This window comes from Coffea arabica, chromosome 8c, assembly GCF_036785885.1.
Source record: "Coffea arabica cultivar ET-39 chromosome 8c, Coffea Arabica ET-39 HiFi, whole genome shotgun sequence".
NCBI classification, from domain to species: domain Eukaryota; kingdom Viridiplantae; phylum Streptophyta; class Magnoliopsida; order Gentianales; family Rubiaceae; genus Coffea; species Coffea arabica.
This window is the reverse complement of record NC_092325.1, coordinates 32,785,498-32,805,052: the sequence shown is the minus strand read 5'-3', so window position 1 is coordinate 32,805,052 and position 19,555 is coordinate 32,785,498.

Genomic DNA, 19,555 nt, shown 5'->3' with positions numbered 1-19,555 from the left:
TAAATTTCGATCCAACGCCTTTATCACATTTCACTTCTAATCCAAAAACTAACTCTAATGGTACATAAATCTTTGTCATTTTTACTCTCCAATTCACAGCAAATATTCACTCTAATTCTTAAGGAAAGATCCGAGCCTAAGCTTTGCTCGATTTCTGATTTTTACGCGGGTTCAAGATGCATATACAAGCTACAAATACATTTAAAGTTAAAGCATGATTCTTTGAATATATCAAAAGTCATTGTGACGACTGGAAAAATTTCCTTATATTTTTTTCTTAAAGTCCCCTTTTATTTGAAAATTATTACTTTATACTAACCCTACTACTCAATCACCCCACAATAAGTGCAAATGAATCTAGAAAGTAGGGTTTCACTTTTCGTGTTTTAAATCAGCATGAATTAGGGTTTTATGCCCATCCGTAGTGCGGCTATCCGATACGAAGTGTGGATCAAATTTGGGGATTAAAAGTGAATTTTAGATGATATTAAATATGTGATTAGAAGTGATAATAATAAGTTAGTGAATTATAAGTTAAAACCTTAGTATACGCGATTTAAAGAAAATCGGCTCGAACCGATAGGTACCGTTTGTTACCGGGTAAACACACCACTTGACCCATATTTTATTACTTTAATCTCCTCATTTTATTTCAACTAATTAACCCTCAAAATATCTCATACATCAGCCACAATATTTGACCAAGAAAACAAGAGAAAAGAAAAAAAATTGAGATGGATTTTGGTGGTGACAAGTGGAGGCTATCCAAGCACCTTTGACCCAAACCAAGACCAAGTCTTATAACCTTTCTTAGCCTCCAATCTTCTCCATTTTTTCAGCTGAAAACCGTGAGCTTGAGGGAGAGAGAGAGCAAGAGAAAGAACTCCATGTCATCTTGAGTTTAATCCATTTGAGTGAGAAAGCAAGATTCTAAACCGATTAAATCCTTCTTTTAGCACTTGGAAAGCTTGGTGTGCAAAAGGATTATAAGAAGAGGTGGTGGATAACTCTTATAAGCATCTTTGAGAGGTATACTGGCTGTTCTTTATCTTTGGTTCTTTTATTTTTGCTTAAGTTGCTATACAACCCATGTTTTGATTAAATTGGTAGCTATTCAAGTAGTTGTGATGATTTTGGGGGCATTAGTAAGGTAGGGTTTTGTATTGTTCAGCCCTTTTTCTTATTGTGTGGATGGTATATGATGTATACAAGCTTGTATAAGAGGTAGTAGTGATGGTTTTGAGCTAGAAATGTGAATTATACCTTAAGTGTAACAAAATTCCAGAAGTGAAAATCCTTAGTGCCCTGTTCTGCCCCGTTTTATTTCACCATGATAGAAGCCGAATTAGGTTTAGCACAAAACATAAAAGTTGTAGAGAATAATGTTTTATAGATTCTACAAAATTTTAGCCAAATTCGAGCACTGTAATATGTGAAAAGACAAAAATATCCCTGACTACCATAGGTAGAACATGAGGGACAGTTTTGACATTTTACCAATCTGATCGCATCTGTTCACCCTGATATGTACTGAATTAACATTTGGCCAAAACATAGAAATTGTAGTGCCATGTCTTAGCTTTCTAACAGCGCTGAAAACGCCTCAATCGGACTTCGGTAGCCTAAGTTATTGTCGTTTAACCATAGTGCAGTTAGCTAACCTGTTTGTGAGATTCTGGTTTTGTACATTTAAATTTTGACCTAGCTACACTACGAACTGGACTAAGTGATCTTCATCAAAGTTTTAGCCTTTCTCTTAGCTTCGAAACGGTATAAATTTCACCCCAATCCGATAAGCGTAGCCTCAGTTGTGTCCGTTACGCAAAACAACGTCAAAATCTGTCTTTTGTTTCTTGACTCAAACTTCGCTTCCGCACATGTTCCTAACTTGATTTTGTACTTGTATGACGTTGAACCTATTGAACGGCTATTATAATTAGCTTACTTACATTGTGTATGACTTTGGGACTGATTGAGGGAAAAATGAAGTCATAAATGACTAGAAAATAGGTAAATACAAAGGGCGTGCTGCCCAAATTTGCACCCGAGGGTTAGGTAGATGTACTCTTTTCACTTCCAAAACTATATTTATACTTTGTACAAGTAAATATTCGAATTTTCCTTGGTTCACCTAAATTTTGAGGGTTTACCTGTAATATTTTCTCTTGGTTATTATTAGGGTTTGTTTAACTTCTTTTTCATATGATTTTACCCAAAACACTTGTTATACGTTATTTCTTTGCATATGAGTTAATTTCGGACCAAACGAAGAGCTTTACGAAAATTTGAACAACTGTCTTTTCATATCCGGACGTATTTTGAAGTGGAACTATTAATTTATTTTCAATGGAATTTTCTAAAAACCTTTTTGTATGGTTTTGTGTTTGATTTGGGAAAACTCTTAGTTATTAATGTTCTCTAATCTAAATATACACTTTTCACCTTAAAACTCATATTTATGTATTACACTAGTACGTATTTGGATTCTCTTTGAATCACTTAGGTTTTTATAGTAGAAGTATAATGTGTTCTTTTGATTACTATTAGGGTTCCTTGGTGATTGAGGGTAATACCCGGAAGACCACTTTGGACGTTATTTTGCGTAAATAGGTGAGTGTTCCTTGTTTGTTATAGTTTTCTTAATTTCATGGCTTGTGTTATCGTTTGATAATGTGTTAAGTGCTTTCAATGATTGCTAAAACGAGTTTTATAGGCGAGTGTGTACTTTATCGCACTCGACTTAAATGAATGTAAAATTTTCAATGATTCAATGATTGAAACGTTACTTGTGCATGAATGTAAGCCTTTTGGCTGAATTGGGCCCTGCCCTTCGTTACCGATCGACTCGAGCCAGAAGCGGACTCGGTCGGGCGATATAGTGACCCTAGGTGAACGTTTGGTATACTCGAATATTACCTTGTAGTCTGGTGGAGCCTGGCCAACGTCCAGGAGGGGGTGAATGAATGTCAATGCAAATGAGGGGTTTTATTTATCAAAAATACATTTTCAAATGATTGGAGGAATAAGGGAATGAAAGGAGAATGAATGAATAAATGGCTCCCTGTGAGCACGTATCTTTTTAATGAATGTGTTATTATCGCTTTATATTGTACATGTTTCTTGACTTATTGTTTGATTATTGCTTTTATTGGACTCATTATTTGATTATGTGTTCGGAACCTCACTGAGTTTTTAACTCATTCCTTTAGTTTTGTTTTCCTTAACAGGGGAAGGCGAGCAAGGACGAAAGCTTGTATAGACTAGCTTGGTCTAGTTTTTTGAATTTTTTTTGTAATGGTTCTCGCCCTAGTGCTTAGCACGGGTTAGATGTATAATGAATTGAGAACCTTTGTATATTTGAGTCTGTACTCCTTTTGAGATAGAAATGTACATAAGGTTGCTCTAAGTTTTGGATTGTTATTATGTTTCTTTCTTGTGGTTTTATTTCGAATGTGTTTGAGGTATGACTGAATCCCGGCTAGAGTTGGACAGGCGGTTTGCCAAACCCTTTGGTTCGCCTTAGGGTAAGGTGGGACTGTCACAGTTGGTATCAGTGCCTGCTTCGCGTGGTCTCTGCGCGGAGTGAGTTTGGGTTAAGTGGTGAATAAGTATGAAGGATTAACTGCTCGTTGAGCTTAAGCTATGGAGTCATGAATTGTTATAGGTCTTAAATCTTTCTCATGGTATCTGAGGACCATAGATAAGTACGTCAGGTAGGAATTTCGATTGTAAATAGTTTACGCTTGGGACTAGCCAGCTCGAGATGTGAATTATCTTATTTTAGATTCTCGTGCCTGAGTACTCCAGAGTTGTGGCGCTGCTAAGTACTTGAGATTTGCATTTTTGGAACATGAACAAGCTTTGTTTGGCTGGAGTGAGTACAAGAGATCAACGGGCACCTTGGGAAGTGGAGTAAGAAATCGGACGGGGGTGATTTTCACTGAGTGTGGGATGACAAGTCGCGTTTTCTTTCGTTTTACCCTTGCATTGTTCCTACATGTCGTTTACTTGTTGTATGTTAATACCTACATATATAGTACTTGCTGCACTTGACTTTGTCTAAATTGAAATGTCACTTGGTGTATATGGTGCATTATATTGTGTATATATGTTTCCTTGTGTATTTGGTGTGTCATATCTTGTTGTTTTAGTCAATTTACTGTGTTACATACTAAATCACTTTTTGAAAAAAAATTTCGAGGATGAAATTTCGTTAAGAGGGAGAGAGTGTGACTACTGGAAAATTTTCCTTATATTTTTTTCTTAAAGTCCCCTTTTATTTGAAAATTATTACTTTATGCTAGCCCTACTACTCAATCACCCCACAATAAGTGCAAATGTAGGGTTTCACTTTTCGTGTTTTAAGTCAGCATGAATTAGGGTTTTACGCCTATCCATAGTCCGGCTATCCGGTACGAAGTGTGGATCAAATTTGGGGATTAAAAGTGAATTTTAGATGATATTAAGTGTGTGATTAGAAGTGATAATAATAAGTTAGTGAATTATAAGTTAAAACCCTAGTATACGCGATTTAAGGAAAATCGGCTCGAATCGACGAGTACCGTTTGTTACCGGGTAAACACACCACTTGACCCATATTTTATTACTTTAATCTCCTCATTTTATTTCAGCTAATTAACCCTCAAAATATCTCATACATCAGCCATAATATTTGATCAAGAAAACAAGAGAAAAGAAAAAAAAATGAGATGGATTTTGGTAGTGACAAGTGGAGGCTATCCAAGCACCTTTGACCCAAACCAAGACCAAGTTTTATAACCTTTCTTAGCCTTCAATCTTCTCCATTTTTGCAGCTGAAAACCGTGAGCTTGAGGGAGAGAGAGAGCAAGAGAAAGAACTCCATGTAATCTTGAGTTTGATCCATTTGAGTGAGAAAGCAAGATTCTAAACCGATTAAATCCTTCTTTGAGCACTTGGAAAGCTTGGTGTGCAAAAGGATTATAAGAAGAGGTGGTGGATAACTCTTATAAGTATCTTTGAGAGGTATATTGGCTGTTCTTTATCTTTGGTTCTTTTATTTTTGCTTAAGTTGCTATACAACACATGTTTTGATTAAATTGGTAGCTATTCAAGTAGTTGTGATGATTTTGGGGGCATTAGTAAGGTAGAGTTTTGTATTTTTCAGCACTATTTCTTATTGTGTGGATGATATATGATGTATACAAGCTTGTATATGAGGTAGTAGTGATGGTTTTGAGTTGGAAATGTGAATTATACCTTAAGTGTAACCAAATTCCAGAAGTGAAAATCCTTAGTGCCATGTTCTGCCCGGCTTTATTTCACCATGATAGAGGCCGAATTAGGATTAATACAAAACATAAAAGTTGTAGATAATGATGTTTTATAGATTCCTACAAAATTTCAGCCCAATCCGAGTACTGTAACATGTGAAAAGGCAAAAATACCCCTGACTGCCATAGGTAGAACGTGAGGGACAGTTTTGACATTTCACCAATATGATCGCATCTGTTCACCTTGATATTTACTGAATTAGCTTTTGGCCAAAACACATAAGTTGTAGTGCTATGTCTTAGCTTTCTAATAGAACTGAAAACGGCTCAATCGGACTTCGGTAGCGTATGTTATTGTCGTTTAACCATAGTGCAGTTAGCTAACCTGTTTGTGAAATTCTGGTTTTGTACATTGAAATTTTGACCTAGCTATACTACAAACTGAACTAAGTGGTCTTCATCAAAGTTTTAACCTTTCTCTTAGCTTCGAAACGGTATAAATTTCACCCCAATCTGATAAGCGTAGCCTCAGTTTTGTCCGTTACGCAAAACAACGTCAAAATCTATCTTTTGTTTCTTGACTCAAACTTCGTTTCCGCACATGTTCCTAACTTGGTTTTGTACTTGGATGACGTTGAGCCTATTGAACGGCTATTATAATGAGCTTACTTACATTGTGTATGACTTTGGGACTGATTGAGGGAAAAATGAAGTCATAAATGGCTGAAAATTGGTAAATACAAAGGGCGTGCTGCCCAAATTTGCACCCGAGGGCTAGGTAGATGTACTCTTTTCACTTCCAAAACTATATTTATACTTTGTACAAGTAAATATTTGGATTTTCCTTGGTTCACATAAATTTTGAGGGTTTACCTGTAATATTTTCTCTTGGTTATTATTAGGGTTTGTTTAGTTTCCTTTTCATATGATTTTACCCAAGACACTTGTTATACGTTATTTCTTTGCATATGAGTTAGTTTCGGACCAAACGAAGAGCTTTACGAAAATTTGAACAACTGTCTTTTCATATCCGGCCGTATTTTGAAGTGGAACTATTAATTTATTTTCAATGAAATTTTCTAAAAACCTTTTTGGTATGATTTTGTGTTTGATTTGGGAAAACTCTTAGTTACTAATGTTCTCTAATCTAAATATACACTTTTTACCTTAAAACTCATATTTATGTATTGCACTAGTACGTATTTGGATTCTCTTTGAATCACTTAGGTTTTATGGTAGAAGAATAATGTATTCTTTTGATTACTATTAGGGTTCCTTGGTGATTGAGAGTAATACCCGGAAGACCACTTTGGACGTTATTTTGCGTAAATAGGTGAGTGTTCCTTGTTTGTTATATTTTCCTTGACTTCATGGCTTGTGTTATCGTTTGATAATGTGTTAAGTGCTTTCAATGATTGCCAAAACGAGTTTTCTATGCGAGTGTGTACTTTATCGCACTCGACCTAAATGAATGTAAAATTTTCAATGATTCAATGATTGAAACGTTACTTGTGCATGAATGTAAGCCTTTTTGCTGAACTGGGCCCTGCCCTTCGTTACCAATCGATTCAAGCCAGAAGCGGACTCGATCGGGCGATATGGTGAACGTTTGGTATACTCGAGTATTACCTTGTAGTCTGGTGGAGCCTGACCAACGTCCAGGAGGGGATGAATGAAATGAACGAACAAATGTTAATGCAAATGAGGGGTTTTATTTATCAAAAATGCATTTTCAAATGATTGGAGGAATAAGAGAATGAAAGGAGAATGAATGAATGAATGAATAAATGGCTCCCTGTGAGCACGTATCCTTTTAATGAATGTGTTATTATCGCTTTATATTGTACATGTTTCTTGACTTATTGTTTGATTATTGCTTTTACTAGACTTATTGTTTGATTATGTGTTCGGAACCTCACTGAGCTTTTAACTCATTTCTTTAGTTTTGTTTTTCTTAACAGGGGAAGGCAACCAAGGACGAGAGCTTGTATAGACTAGATTGGTCTACTTCTTTGAATTTTTTTTTTGTAATGGTTCTCGCCCTAGTGCTTAGCACGTGTTGGAGGTATAATGAATTGAGAACTTTTGTATATTTGAGTCTGTACTCTTTTTGAGATAGAAATGTACATAAGGTTGCTCTAAGTTTTAGATTGTTATTATGTTTCTTTCTTGTGGTTTTATTTCGGATGTGTTTGAGGTATGACTGAGTCCCGGCGAGAGTTGGGCAGGTGGTTCGTCAAACCCTTTGGTTCGCCTTAGAGTGAGGTGGGACTGTCACAGTTATAGTACAGGTTGAGAGATCACAAACAAGCCAAGTATGTCAAAGATAGGTCATGGACAATTAAGCGCCCCAAAAACAAAAGTACATGCAAGCAAATTACAAAAGACCTCACGGTATGCACCACTCCTACTATCATAGGCAGGAACAAAAGAAGAAAATCATAAGTCTAGTTAGGGGAAAACCAGAAGGATCCATGATACCAAGCCACATTATTTGAATAATTATAAATTTCAAATTCCATCCAAAACCTAAACCACTTTTAAAGTCCTTAGTCTAAAACTTCCAACGAATACGAGGTTTCCTTACTAAATTCAAGATGAAATTCTTATACCGGCTAGGGTATTGAGTCGAACCAAAAGAAATGCAAAAGTGCCTCATTTCAAGCTCAACTACATTCCACTTCTCTCTGGTCAATATCGTCCCACATTTGATTAAAATATTCTCCATCCGATGTCTGACTTCTTTTACTATCCGAACTAGACGTCCATTGACCTCTTACACTTGCTCTCACAAAACATTAACCCATTTTTATTCCCCACAAATGGAGATCTCAAGTCCAATACAAAAATCCTCCATGCTCTGACCTTTGCCATCAGAACTTATCTCAAAACCACTCATGATTTCTATTCACATCGTAATACACAAGATTATATCCCTTCGTAAGTTACAAGTATTCCCTCAGGAAAAGTATTTAGTACTCAAGTACAAGAATCCAAAACTAAGAGAATTTACAACTCAGGCCGTACGCTCCCAAGTGCAAATCAATAAAGTTTAAGATTCCTACCTAACGTACATATCTATCTACCTCAAGTAGCATGATAAAGGTTTTACGCTTACCACTTTCGTAGTTCACAACTTACGTACAAGAAGAGCACTTTGTCCTTTATGCATATTCATATAATTGGGACCATATCACCACTTGACCCAAGTTCACTCCGCCCAGAGACCACGTGAAACTGCTCTAATTTTTATCCCTATTAGTGGCCACTAAACTTTCAAACCAGTCCTACAGTCCGGCATCCTAAATTTCAATCCTAGAATACACTACAAAGATCTGAAGCCTAAACTCTGAAGCCAACTGTGACGCCCCCATGTCTCCCAAGGGCGAACCCAAGGGTATCCGCGGGACGCCTGCCCAACTCTCGCCAGGGCTCAAGACAATATAAATCGAACTTAACGATACATACCAAAATACTATAAGTCAAAATAAAGAAAAGTCGCTTTCTTAACTAAACGCTCAAATCTTACATCATGTTCACAAAAAATACATCAAGTCCCAAAATATAACCATTAAAATTTGACTACACATTTACAGCCCAAATTCCAATCAAAAGTATAATCTAGTCGGCTTTTTCAAAATCTTCCAATCCAACCTGTTAAGGAAAACAAACTAATGGGATGAGCTAATATTCAGTGATGCCAAGAAACACACATGCAAACACATAATCCAAGTAGCCATAAATTACATAGTAAGTAAATCTATAAAGTTCGAATAATTCACATTTTGAATAGGACAATAAACAGAAACAATTCAAGGATACTGTAGCTCTCATGAGCTAAATTCCACGTAGTCGAGTCGAAGTTTTGATCACATCTTACGTTGACACTCCGTCAACCACATAAGTATCAAATCCGTCGATACACCACTTTTTTTTTAATCTCGTCACCGTTACACCCCCTTACCGGGCCCACTCATCAAATTTTTTGATAATACTCGAGTATATCATGGCAATACTGCATGAGTAATGCCGAGCAAGATCTCTCCAATAGATCATGCTCTACGAATATCTCATGGTTTGCCAAGGTTATCGATCAAACCCATGCTGGCTCGATTCGCAAAGTTAGCCAACGAGTTTGGGCGTCCCCAGAATACGAATACGAATACGAATATAAGTCGATAAGCAACGCTCAAATCGACGATTCCAAGTAGGAATCGGAAATACGAATCACATATACGAATCACAAATACGAATTACATCTACATTACTAAGTACAAGTCGAATATGAATTCACATAGCCAAATACGAATATAATTTCATTTGAAGGAGAACGAGTGCGATAAAGTACACATTCGTCTCACAAAGTTCAAATTCGTATAGCGAATAAGAAACAGTTAATCACTTAGCAACAAATTCATGCACTTGACACTCACCAATCGAAACAAGGGAGTACGTGCATAAATGAGCCTTTAGGTGTTCCCCTCGAGATCCTCTTGAAGGTCTCCTTGAGCACCTGAGCAAATAGTAATTGTCTATTACACACTATCACTTAAAACCCTTAATTATTGAGGAAGATTGCACACTTGTATAATCTAAGAAAATTTCACGAAAATGAGTCTTAATTACTCGTAAATCGAGACTCAAAAATGGGGTTTTAAAACACAAGCGAAATCTGATTTTCATCTTTGAAATCAAGTGTAAAACGGTTTAGCAATATCGAAGAAAAATAGAGAGTTCGCAACCCTCAATTTCCTTTAAGTTCAGAAATTTCAGATTTGTCACCCACACTTTGAAAAATTGTATCTCATTCTCTACAAGCCCAAAATTGAAAAACTTTGTGCCATTGGAAACTACTTCCAAAGTACTAAAAGTTCCTAGAAGACACTTTTCCATGATTCTAATTGAAAAATATTCGAAATTTAGCCCAAAGTTGCTGTTTTAGAAAGTCAAGACAGATTTGGGTTGATTTTCGACAAAGTTTGAAAATTCGGCAAAATTCATACAATTTGATCTAGCCTCTAAAATTTGGAACTCTATTAGAGTTGTAATCCAGGTTTAAAACAAAACAAGAAGAATGAGAATTGAAGTTTCAAGCACCAAGATATGGTAGCTCAAAATTACCCAAATTTCCTTGTTAAACAAGGGTTTTCCAAAATCAAGTCACGAACTTTGGAAGTTTAGTTGAGCAATGAAACGGCCTCGGAATAATACCAAAATTAGCAGTATAATACTACCATATAAGGGTTGTTTCTCTACCAAATTTCATGGAGAAATAAGCACAGAAAGTGGGTTAACAAAATCGTTGAAATCATAAGAAATTCTAAGGCTAAGCTGCCTTTGAACTTCCGTTTTGCCGTTTCCAAACATTTGGTCAAGGAACATCTCCAACATGGTTCATTCCAGTAGGAAATGTCCAAAATATGTTCAAGTACATTCGATAGATGATTTACAATAAGAAGCTTTGGATAACAAGTCCCAAACCATAGTTAGTTTCAAATCTGTCCAAAACACTGTTTTCGTTCACAAAGTCAGTTTTGAATTTTGATCATAAATCACTCTATTCAACTCAGAATTGAGCGTGGTTGGTGGAGTTATAAAATAGACTTATAAGGCCATATTTTCTCAGAAGAAACCATTTTCAAAATCTGTCCATAACCAGCTCATACGTGAGCATCAAATCGCAGTTCATAATCTGCCTCCCAGTGACAAACGAAACAGGACAACAATTTTTAAACGAATGGTTTGGCTCACTCAAGAGGAACCAGAATGTGCATTTTATACCAAATGAAATCTGGGAATGTCTAGTTTCTAGTGTCGCAAATGGCACTCGATTCCGACATAGGAGCGATGAATTATAGCCGAAACAAGATGACTGTCTGGTAGTGACGGGAATCATTTTCCAGTTTTCTAAACTTTGGAAATCACTTCATTTAACCAACCAAATCATATTATTTTTTCATGAAACTTTTTATACAATCAGTATAACATGTAAACAACATAAACAAGCCATTAGAACCTCAAAATCTTGCACGAAAGTGGTCGAACAAACCAGGGGCAAAATGGTCACTTTTTCCCATTGCACCTCATTTGAGTTTCCATCAATAACTCAACATTAATCCACTAGTTTACGCACTAAATAAACATTATTACTGTCAAAACACCACAAATCAGTTCATATATCCAAGGTGGGAGTTCATAGAGTCCACACAACCAATTTTCCATCACAAACAAGCTACCCATAAACATGCAAGGGCTTAAACGTGCATTACTACTTCCATGAAGCAAGATTTGGAGAGTTGATCGGGCTCACCTTCTTAGATGCACAAGGACAGAATTTTTGGTCCCCTCTTGGTCCAAGAAATTCGTGAAAACAGCCCCTCTTTCTTAGCTAGATACAAACTCCAAGGGTTAAGCTATGTGTAGTTCAATTTTTGTGTGATTTGGTGATGTTTTTGTGCAAGAAATGAAGAGGAAAAATTTGGAAGCTTGGAGTTGTTCTTCCTTCCTCCTTGGCCGCTGGAATGAGAGAGGGAAATGAGAGTGTAGAGAGTGTTGTAGCTTCTTGAGGAAGCTGGAGAATTTGTGGCCAAGATTTGTCCTAAAAGTCAACTCTCTCCCTCGCGCGCACGCGCGCGTTTTGTGCTCGATTTCTCTCAAGTTTATTTCATTAGTGCACTAAACCTCTAATGCACTTCCAATCATATCATCATTATTCACTCTTAGTAGTCCCAAAATAATGGTTTAAAGGTCCTCAATTAAAAGTGCACACGAAAACGCGTACTTCCGATTTATACGTGATAGAGTGAAATTTCTAAGAAATTCTTATAACGATAATATTACTAACTAATAATTGAGCACTTAAACATAAAAATACCTATTTTGAGACTAATGTACAAGTTTCCAATTTTTCCAAACTTATTGTATCCTCGATTCAATTATTTATTCCAATCGCGTATTCACTATTTTCACTTAACGAGTCTTCAGAAATTAAATTTTGAAACGAGTCACTTTAAAAATATAACTAAGCCATAGATCCCTTTAATTAGGTCTAAAAAGGTTAGAAAATAATATTTGGGGCAATTCGCCAAATAAATAGTTAAATGAGTTAGAATTTGGAGTTTAAAATAGGTAAATTTTTGTGAGTCTTTACATGAGTCGAGTATTAATTCCTCAATGAACCTTTCTTAATCTACCATTGATCATTCTTAACTCTGTAATATTAATACACTCTCGATTAAAATATAGTGTCGAAAAACGTGCACTCGTTGTTCTGAACTAAACGAGTTTTCGAAAAGTAAATTTTCTAACAAAACGTTTTAAAAACATAAGAGAGGTGTTTTTCCGTATAAATCAATTTTAAGTAGTCGAATTAAATAATTCGGAGAAAATGAGTAATAACTATTTAAATAAACTAGTAATATATGACGAAAATAAGAAAATTTTCGGATCCTCACATTACTGCCTATATTAACCACATTACTGTGCATAATCCCAAATAAATTCAAGAATTTCAGCAAACGTTGCAAAATTTGGGCATAATTTTTCCGATTTTATAAGGTACCATCTTGTTTAGATAAACTTCTAAATTAAAAGTATTCATCATTCTCCAAATCTTAAGCAATATAACATAAGTGCGACACAATGACTGACAAAATGGCATAATAACATAACAAAAATGCCTTTTTGTGTAGCTTTTTATTGCTTTTCACATCTTTGAGAAGCAAAATGCCTAGGATCACCATCATAGGCAGTTCGTTCAGTGTCTCTCCATTGGCAAGGGGTTGTTCCTTAAGATGGTGGAGCTTTTACCTATCAAAATAAATATGTTGAAAACATTCTTGGGAAGTTTGGCATATTTGGTTGCAAAGCTATAGACACACTACTTGTTAATGAAAAGCTCATTAAAAAAGACGGAGAAAGCTCTTTTTTACCTTGTATAGAAGTTTGGTGGGAAATTCACTTCATCTCACCGTTTCAAGGCTGAGCATTATGTATGCTTCAAGCTTATTATTAATGTTTATGCACAAACTTAGTCAATTACATTTTCTAGCAAGTAAGAGAGTATTAAAATACATCAAAGGAAAACTGAATTGTGTAATAAAATTCAGCAAAGGTATTGGTACCAATTTGTAGAGTTTCTGTGATATTCATCAGGGTGGTTGTCATGTTGATATGAAAAGCAATTTAGGATATTATGGTATTTTGTGATAATTAAATTACCATTAATTTATCCAAGAATCCAGTTTATCATAGTAGAACTTGCCACTTGGCTGTCAAGCACTAATTTATTTGAGATCCAATTGAAGCTAGTGAAGTTGAGTTGAAATATTTCAGCAATGAATTTGTTCACATCTTCACCAAGGCACTTCGAAAAAAAAGTTTTACTATTTTCTGGAGATGCTTATAGTTCAAAAATAGAACAATTAAGGGAAGAATATATTGAATAATATGCTGAATTAATTATTTGGTTAGTTAGTAATTTGAGGTGTTATTAATGAGTTACTGGACAAGTGATCTATTTAGCAATGACAGAAAGGGGTCCGGAGAATGACCACGAAATTGGGGTTCCCAATGTTTCTCCACGCTATTAGAGATGCGCTAACCTTGGGATGCTTTACTCCCAACCCCACAAGGTTCCGAGATGGAGCACAACCTGAGTCTCAGTTAAGAACAGCGATTTTTGTGCTTTCACACGGCGCACGATTCCACCATCAGATTTCCTTCGACTTCGTGACGAAGGACATAGCATATGATCATCAGCCGAAATCATGCCACCAGGCATTTGAATTGTGAGTGATCTCTGACGGAAGCTTTTGAGGAGTGAAATCTGATGGGATTCTGATTTCGTGGCCTTGTGGGGTTTTTTTTTTGTGCCTTGTTTAATCTTTAATTTTGTTTTTTGGGTTTTTATTTTAATAGATTTTGGTTATAGTAATTAAGTTTCTCAGCCCGATTAATCGGTTAAATAATTAAATATGGTTCGAGTTGGGTTGTTTTAGGATTTGGTTTATAAAAGGACACTTGACAAGTTTAGAAGGGGTGGGACAGGGTGTAAGATAGGGTGTGGTACAGAAGATCCGTTGCGCATAAAATCCTGCATCTGTCACTGTCTCATAGTGTTTCGACGAGTCAAAATATATGTAGTACAACTAAAGAATCTATTCTAGAAGAATGTTATCTCATGTATGTATATATATATATATCGATATATGTATATATGTATGATTCTTGTATGTATCAAAATGATTAAGAAGCAAGACTGAAATGAATTAATGAAAGTAGCCTTGGCTCCAAAGTTCTCATTTCTTAGCCTAATTCCCAAAAAAATTCATAGCACGAAAATTTGCACTCATAACCTTGTAAATGTGAAATATTTGTCTCCTATATACTAGCTTAATATTGGCGTAATATTATGGGTACTTTTGTTTCTATATGTGTGAGGCCCCAGTCAGTTCGTAAGTTGATATTAGGGTTAGGGCTAAGAAGAAAATCCTAATCTCGGTTAAGATTGAAAACCCTAACTTTGCTTATGAGTAAACCCTAGTTTATGTATTATTCGTAAGTTCGAGCTATAATTTATATTCGGTATTCTAGTGTATGTTTTGGCATAAGTAAATCTAGGATTCGTTTTAGTTTACAAAGGTTTAGCAAGTTTGAATTGGTTAGCAAATCCTAGATTAGCAAACCTCTAGTGTTATAATTTATTAGAAAACTTAAGATGGGTTTAAAAACCCTAATTTTGCCAATGTTCTAAAAGTTGTTGTTTAATTATTTTTATTATGGAAAAAGTATGTTTAAGTATAGGTGATTGACAGGTGCCGAACCTGTGCAATAATAAATACCTACTCGAGAAAAATACAGATTTTGTATATAGCGGTGAGTAGGGTCGAATCCACAGGGACTGGGGATAATTCGTTTCTTCTAGAGTCCAAAGTATGGGGGGGTTTTTGGATTAAATACTAACTAAATAAATTAAATGCAGAAAGTAATTAATTAAAAGAAATAATTAGAGAAACTCTAGCCAAGGGTACACATCAGAAATGGTTCATGCACTGATCATTGATGCAGGAATAATTCCAACATTTATTAACAGATTAGTTATAGTTGTCATGCACGCGATAAACAACCAACCCTTCCTTAATTTATTGATAGCTAAGGTACGACCGTTAGCTATTTCCCTAACCCAAAAACAACCCCAGGTACGACCGTAAGATTTAATTTCTAGGTTGCATTAATAATTAGAAAGGCCCAATCCTGACTAACAAACACGCTACGAGGGTTTATTTAAGCCAGATCAAATATTCCCCTGACACAATTCCAATTATGCCAGTTGCTACTGGGATAGAGATAACGAACAATTACGGATTCAATTACCCCTATATAGCAAAATAGCCTGTATGAATAATTAATTATTGCGCACTAATCAATCATCCACACGCACTATAACGGTTAAAAGCAGGAAACATATGAATACCAATAAATGAAGGAGGCAATTAAAATAAATTAGATCTCACAGTAATTATTGAACCAAATCTTCAGTTGTCCCCTTGACTAGATGGAAGATTTAGCTCATAGTTGATGAGCAAAATCCAAACAAAATTGCGGCAGTAGTTACGGCCATTGTCTTCAAGAGTTGGGGAAATTCAATTCGTCCTCTCATCCGAGGGGAGCAAAGTACTAAAAGGTAAAGAAAGAAAGGTCAAAGAAAGCAATTCTCAATTGCTCCTGACATGCGCAGCATTATAGCTACTCCTAAACTAACAAAAGAAAAGTCAAACAGCAAAAGCTTTCTCCAAGATAGTGCTTCTCCTCTGCCCTGTGCGGCGGCTCCCCCAGGGGGAAGAAGAAGACCCTTACTTCAGCCCTGCGTTCCTCCTTTTAATGCTACCATCTGCGAATTACCAAAAAGGACTTGTATCTCCTTATTCCAGAAATGCCCTCGATTGCCTGCTATGTGAACTCTTTCTCGATAACTGTCAAATTGGCCTTTATTGTGATATTTTTGTTCTACTCCCTGAAATAAATGCAAATTACGAAAAGTGAGTAGAATCTAATAATTAATTCACATTGGGTTAAGTAATAGGGAAAATTAATAATAAAATTAACTATCAAATTGCAACCTATCAATTTCCCCCACACCTAAACCATGCTTGTCCTCAAGCATAAGAAAAGTAAACAAGCACCAATATTTGATAGTGGCTATTGCTCTATCCAACAAATTGCCAAGATACCAAGAAAAACATATATATCAAGCATCAATGGTCAAGTCCAAGAAACATCACTCCGGTTAGCTTCTAAACCACAACTCCTCTAATTTCATGTTAACTAATCTAAGAAAAAGGAATAACGCATAACATTTATCAGCAAATGGTCCAACTATTAACCAAAATCTCAACATTAAATCCATAATTCGACAAGCTGACTAACACAACCTTCACTTTTTTTTTTTAGCACATTTTTCTACTTTTCTCTTTTTCTTTTTTTTTTCAATAGTAACAAAAAACTTAGTCGCTAGCCATTTGAGCCTTTTGACGCGAACTCCAACATTGGACAGATGAAGGAGCCCGGTTACTCAGCTTCTATCGCCATGTGACCACGTATTCATAGCAATTACTACTTTTTGACGCGAGAATCGACACTTTTGGTGAAAATCCCCGGTTACTCGGTAGTAAATACTAGCGGAGTGCAGTCAACTCTTATTCACAGCCAAATAATACCAAAAATTCAAAATAACACAAAAATCAAAAGAAAATTTGCATCAGCTAGCCTTATTTTCAAACATGGAGAACTAAGGTTAATAACCGGACCAATTCTCATGAAAATGCCAATAATCATTCCCTATGCCTAGGAAAGTTAACCAAAAATTATAAGAGTAAAACAATCATTGATATTCACCAAAGAGATGTTTTTGGATTCAACCACATTAACTTGACACCCTTTTATTATTAAAACTTGACAAAAGTAAAAATAGAGGCAACAATCCAACATCAAATTTTGGCATGCACTTACGAGCCAATCACTAAAAAGAAGAAAATGAAAATGAACGAAAGATACTAGCACCATAACTGCTCCCCCCACACCTAAATCCTACATTGTCCTCAATGGAGGAATTAAAGCAATTAAAGTAAAGAGGACAACGAAACTTCCCTCTTTGAGTGGCCAAGAGGTAGGCGGGGACGGTGGAGGAAACCAATGTGGTGGAAGTACGCGCCCAAGTTCTGAGACATCATACTCCATTCAACCAGTAAATGCAAAACTCTGTCCTCCCAAAATCTCAAAAAAAATAGCTCCAGTTGGCCAGTTAATGCCTTAACTCAGAATCAGAAATTTCAACATTGAGAGTTTAGGTATTTGACAATAACAATTCAGTCACAAGTTCTTGGCTGTCAATTAGACAGCCAATCAGATGGAATTACCAAATCTAGTCAAAATACCCCAACCAGTACCATTGGTGCACCCCACAGATAATGAAGCAATTTAAATGGCAAACCCAATCAACAAAATGTACATGTGAGGCACCCAAGGTCTATACAAATGTCCCAACAAAGCAGCGATTGCAATCAATAATCGATAGTGGTCCTAATTTACTCAAATGCAGAATTAATGCAGCCCAACAATTCAACTGGATGTACCCACCTTGACAAGCAAAGCAAGTGGCACAGGTTTCCCAAGTCAACAGGCAATTCAGTGATAACTCAACCGAAATCACAGTAGAAGATTCAATTAAATACACTCAACATGAATAAGCCAAGCAAGTGTCATAGAAACTCCCCCAACTCAACAAGCAATCACAATATTTCAGCTCACCCAAAAATTAGCAATTTCAATGATAACAGCCCAGAAAGTTGTCAATAAGAACTCCGCCAAACAACTAGGGGTAAACAAATTCAATTGAAACTATTCCCTCCAGTACCACTGGGGGTAAAAACGTAGGCCAAAATCAATGAAACCTCAATCGCAACAAATCGCTCCAGGTGGCCAGTTAATGCACAATTGCACCCAACCCAAAAGAAGTAATAAATTCAAGTGAAAATACTCCAACCAGTACCACTGGTGGACATCGCACACGGCCAAAATGCCAACTCTTGACGAACCCAGATAGCAGTAATCAATTTAGGAGAAATTGGGGAGCAAGCTCCAAATACCTCCGCAAATATCTTGGCAGTCGGCGGACAAGGCAGAAGGGTCAAAGCTTCACACAAGTGAAGTGCTCGCCGCTGGTTGGGTCGCCTTGCGCAGGAGAGCTGTCTGGCAGCGATCGCGGCGGCGGTCTTGGGTCGCGCGGCTGCCGGTGGTCGGCGTACAGGAGCTGGGCTGTGGCGCTTGGGTAGCGCGGCTTCAGAGAGGTAGCGGCGGCTGCGATTTTGATGGCGGACGCTGACTGGGCAGCGGCGGCGGCGATGGAGCTTCAGCAGCGGCAGCGGCGATGGAGATCTGGGATGCGGCTGATGGCCATGGGTGGAAGAGAGAGGGAGAGAGCTCGCGGTGTGAGCGGAGATGGTGGGAAGGACGTCCGTGGGTGGTGGCGCGGTTGCTCGGTCGGCGTGCGCAGAGAGCAGGGTGGCGGGCTGCTGTGGATCCCAGGTGGCAGTCAACGGCGGCCGAGGCTTTGGCGCGGCCAAGGACGAATGGCGGCGCGCGGTCTGGTCGAGGAAGAAGGTGGCGCGCGGTGGAGTTGGAGATGGCAGTTGGTACGGGCGGCGGACAGAGCAAAACAGAGGAGAAGAAAGAAAGAAAAGAGAAAGAAAGAAGACAGAAAGAAAAGAAAAAGAAGGAAAAAGAAATTTTTTTTTTTTTTTTTTTTTTGTGGAAAACTGAGCTTCGGTGAAAAAAAAAGGATTTTTTTTTTTTTTTTTGCTTTTTCATTTTTTTTCATTTTAGATTTTTTTTTTCAGGGAAAGATTCCCCCTCTTTTTTTTTTCATATATCATCTCTTTTTTTTTTTTTTTTTATTATTGACGAAATTTATTTTTGAAATTCAAAAGTAGTGATTAACAGGAAATCAATAATCGTTCTTGAGTTTCTTTGAATACTTACCTTTCCCGCGAACGTGACGCGGGCACGTCAAGAGAGCAAGAGAGCTCCCAGAAGTTTCTGGTCGTGAGCTTCCTGCACATCACCACGCGGGCGCGTCATGACTGAAGGGCATCTATAAATCAGCAAAAACGAAAACTGAAACCCAAAATCAGTCGAATTCTAGGAAAAACATATTTAAACTAACAAATAAAATCAAACAAATAACTAAAAGAAATTGGGTTGCCTCCCAATGAGCGCCTTTCTTTAATGTCTTTGGCTAGACATTA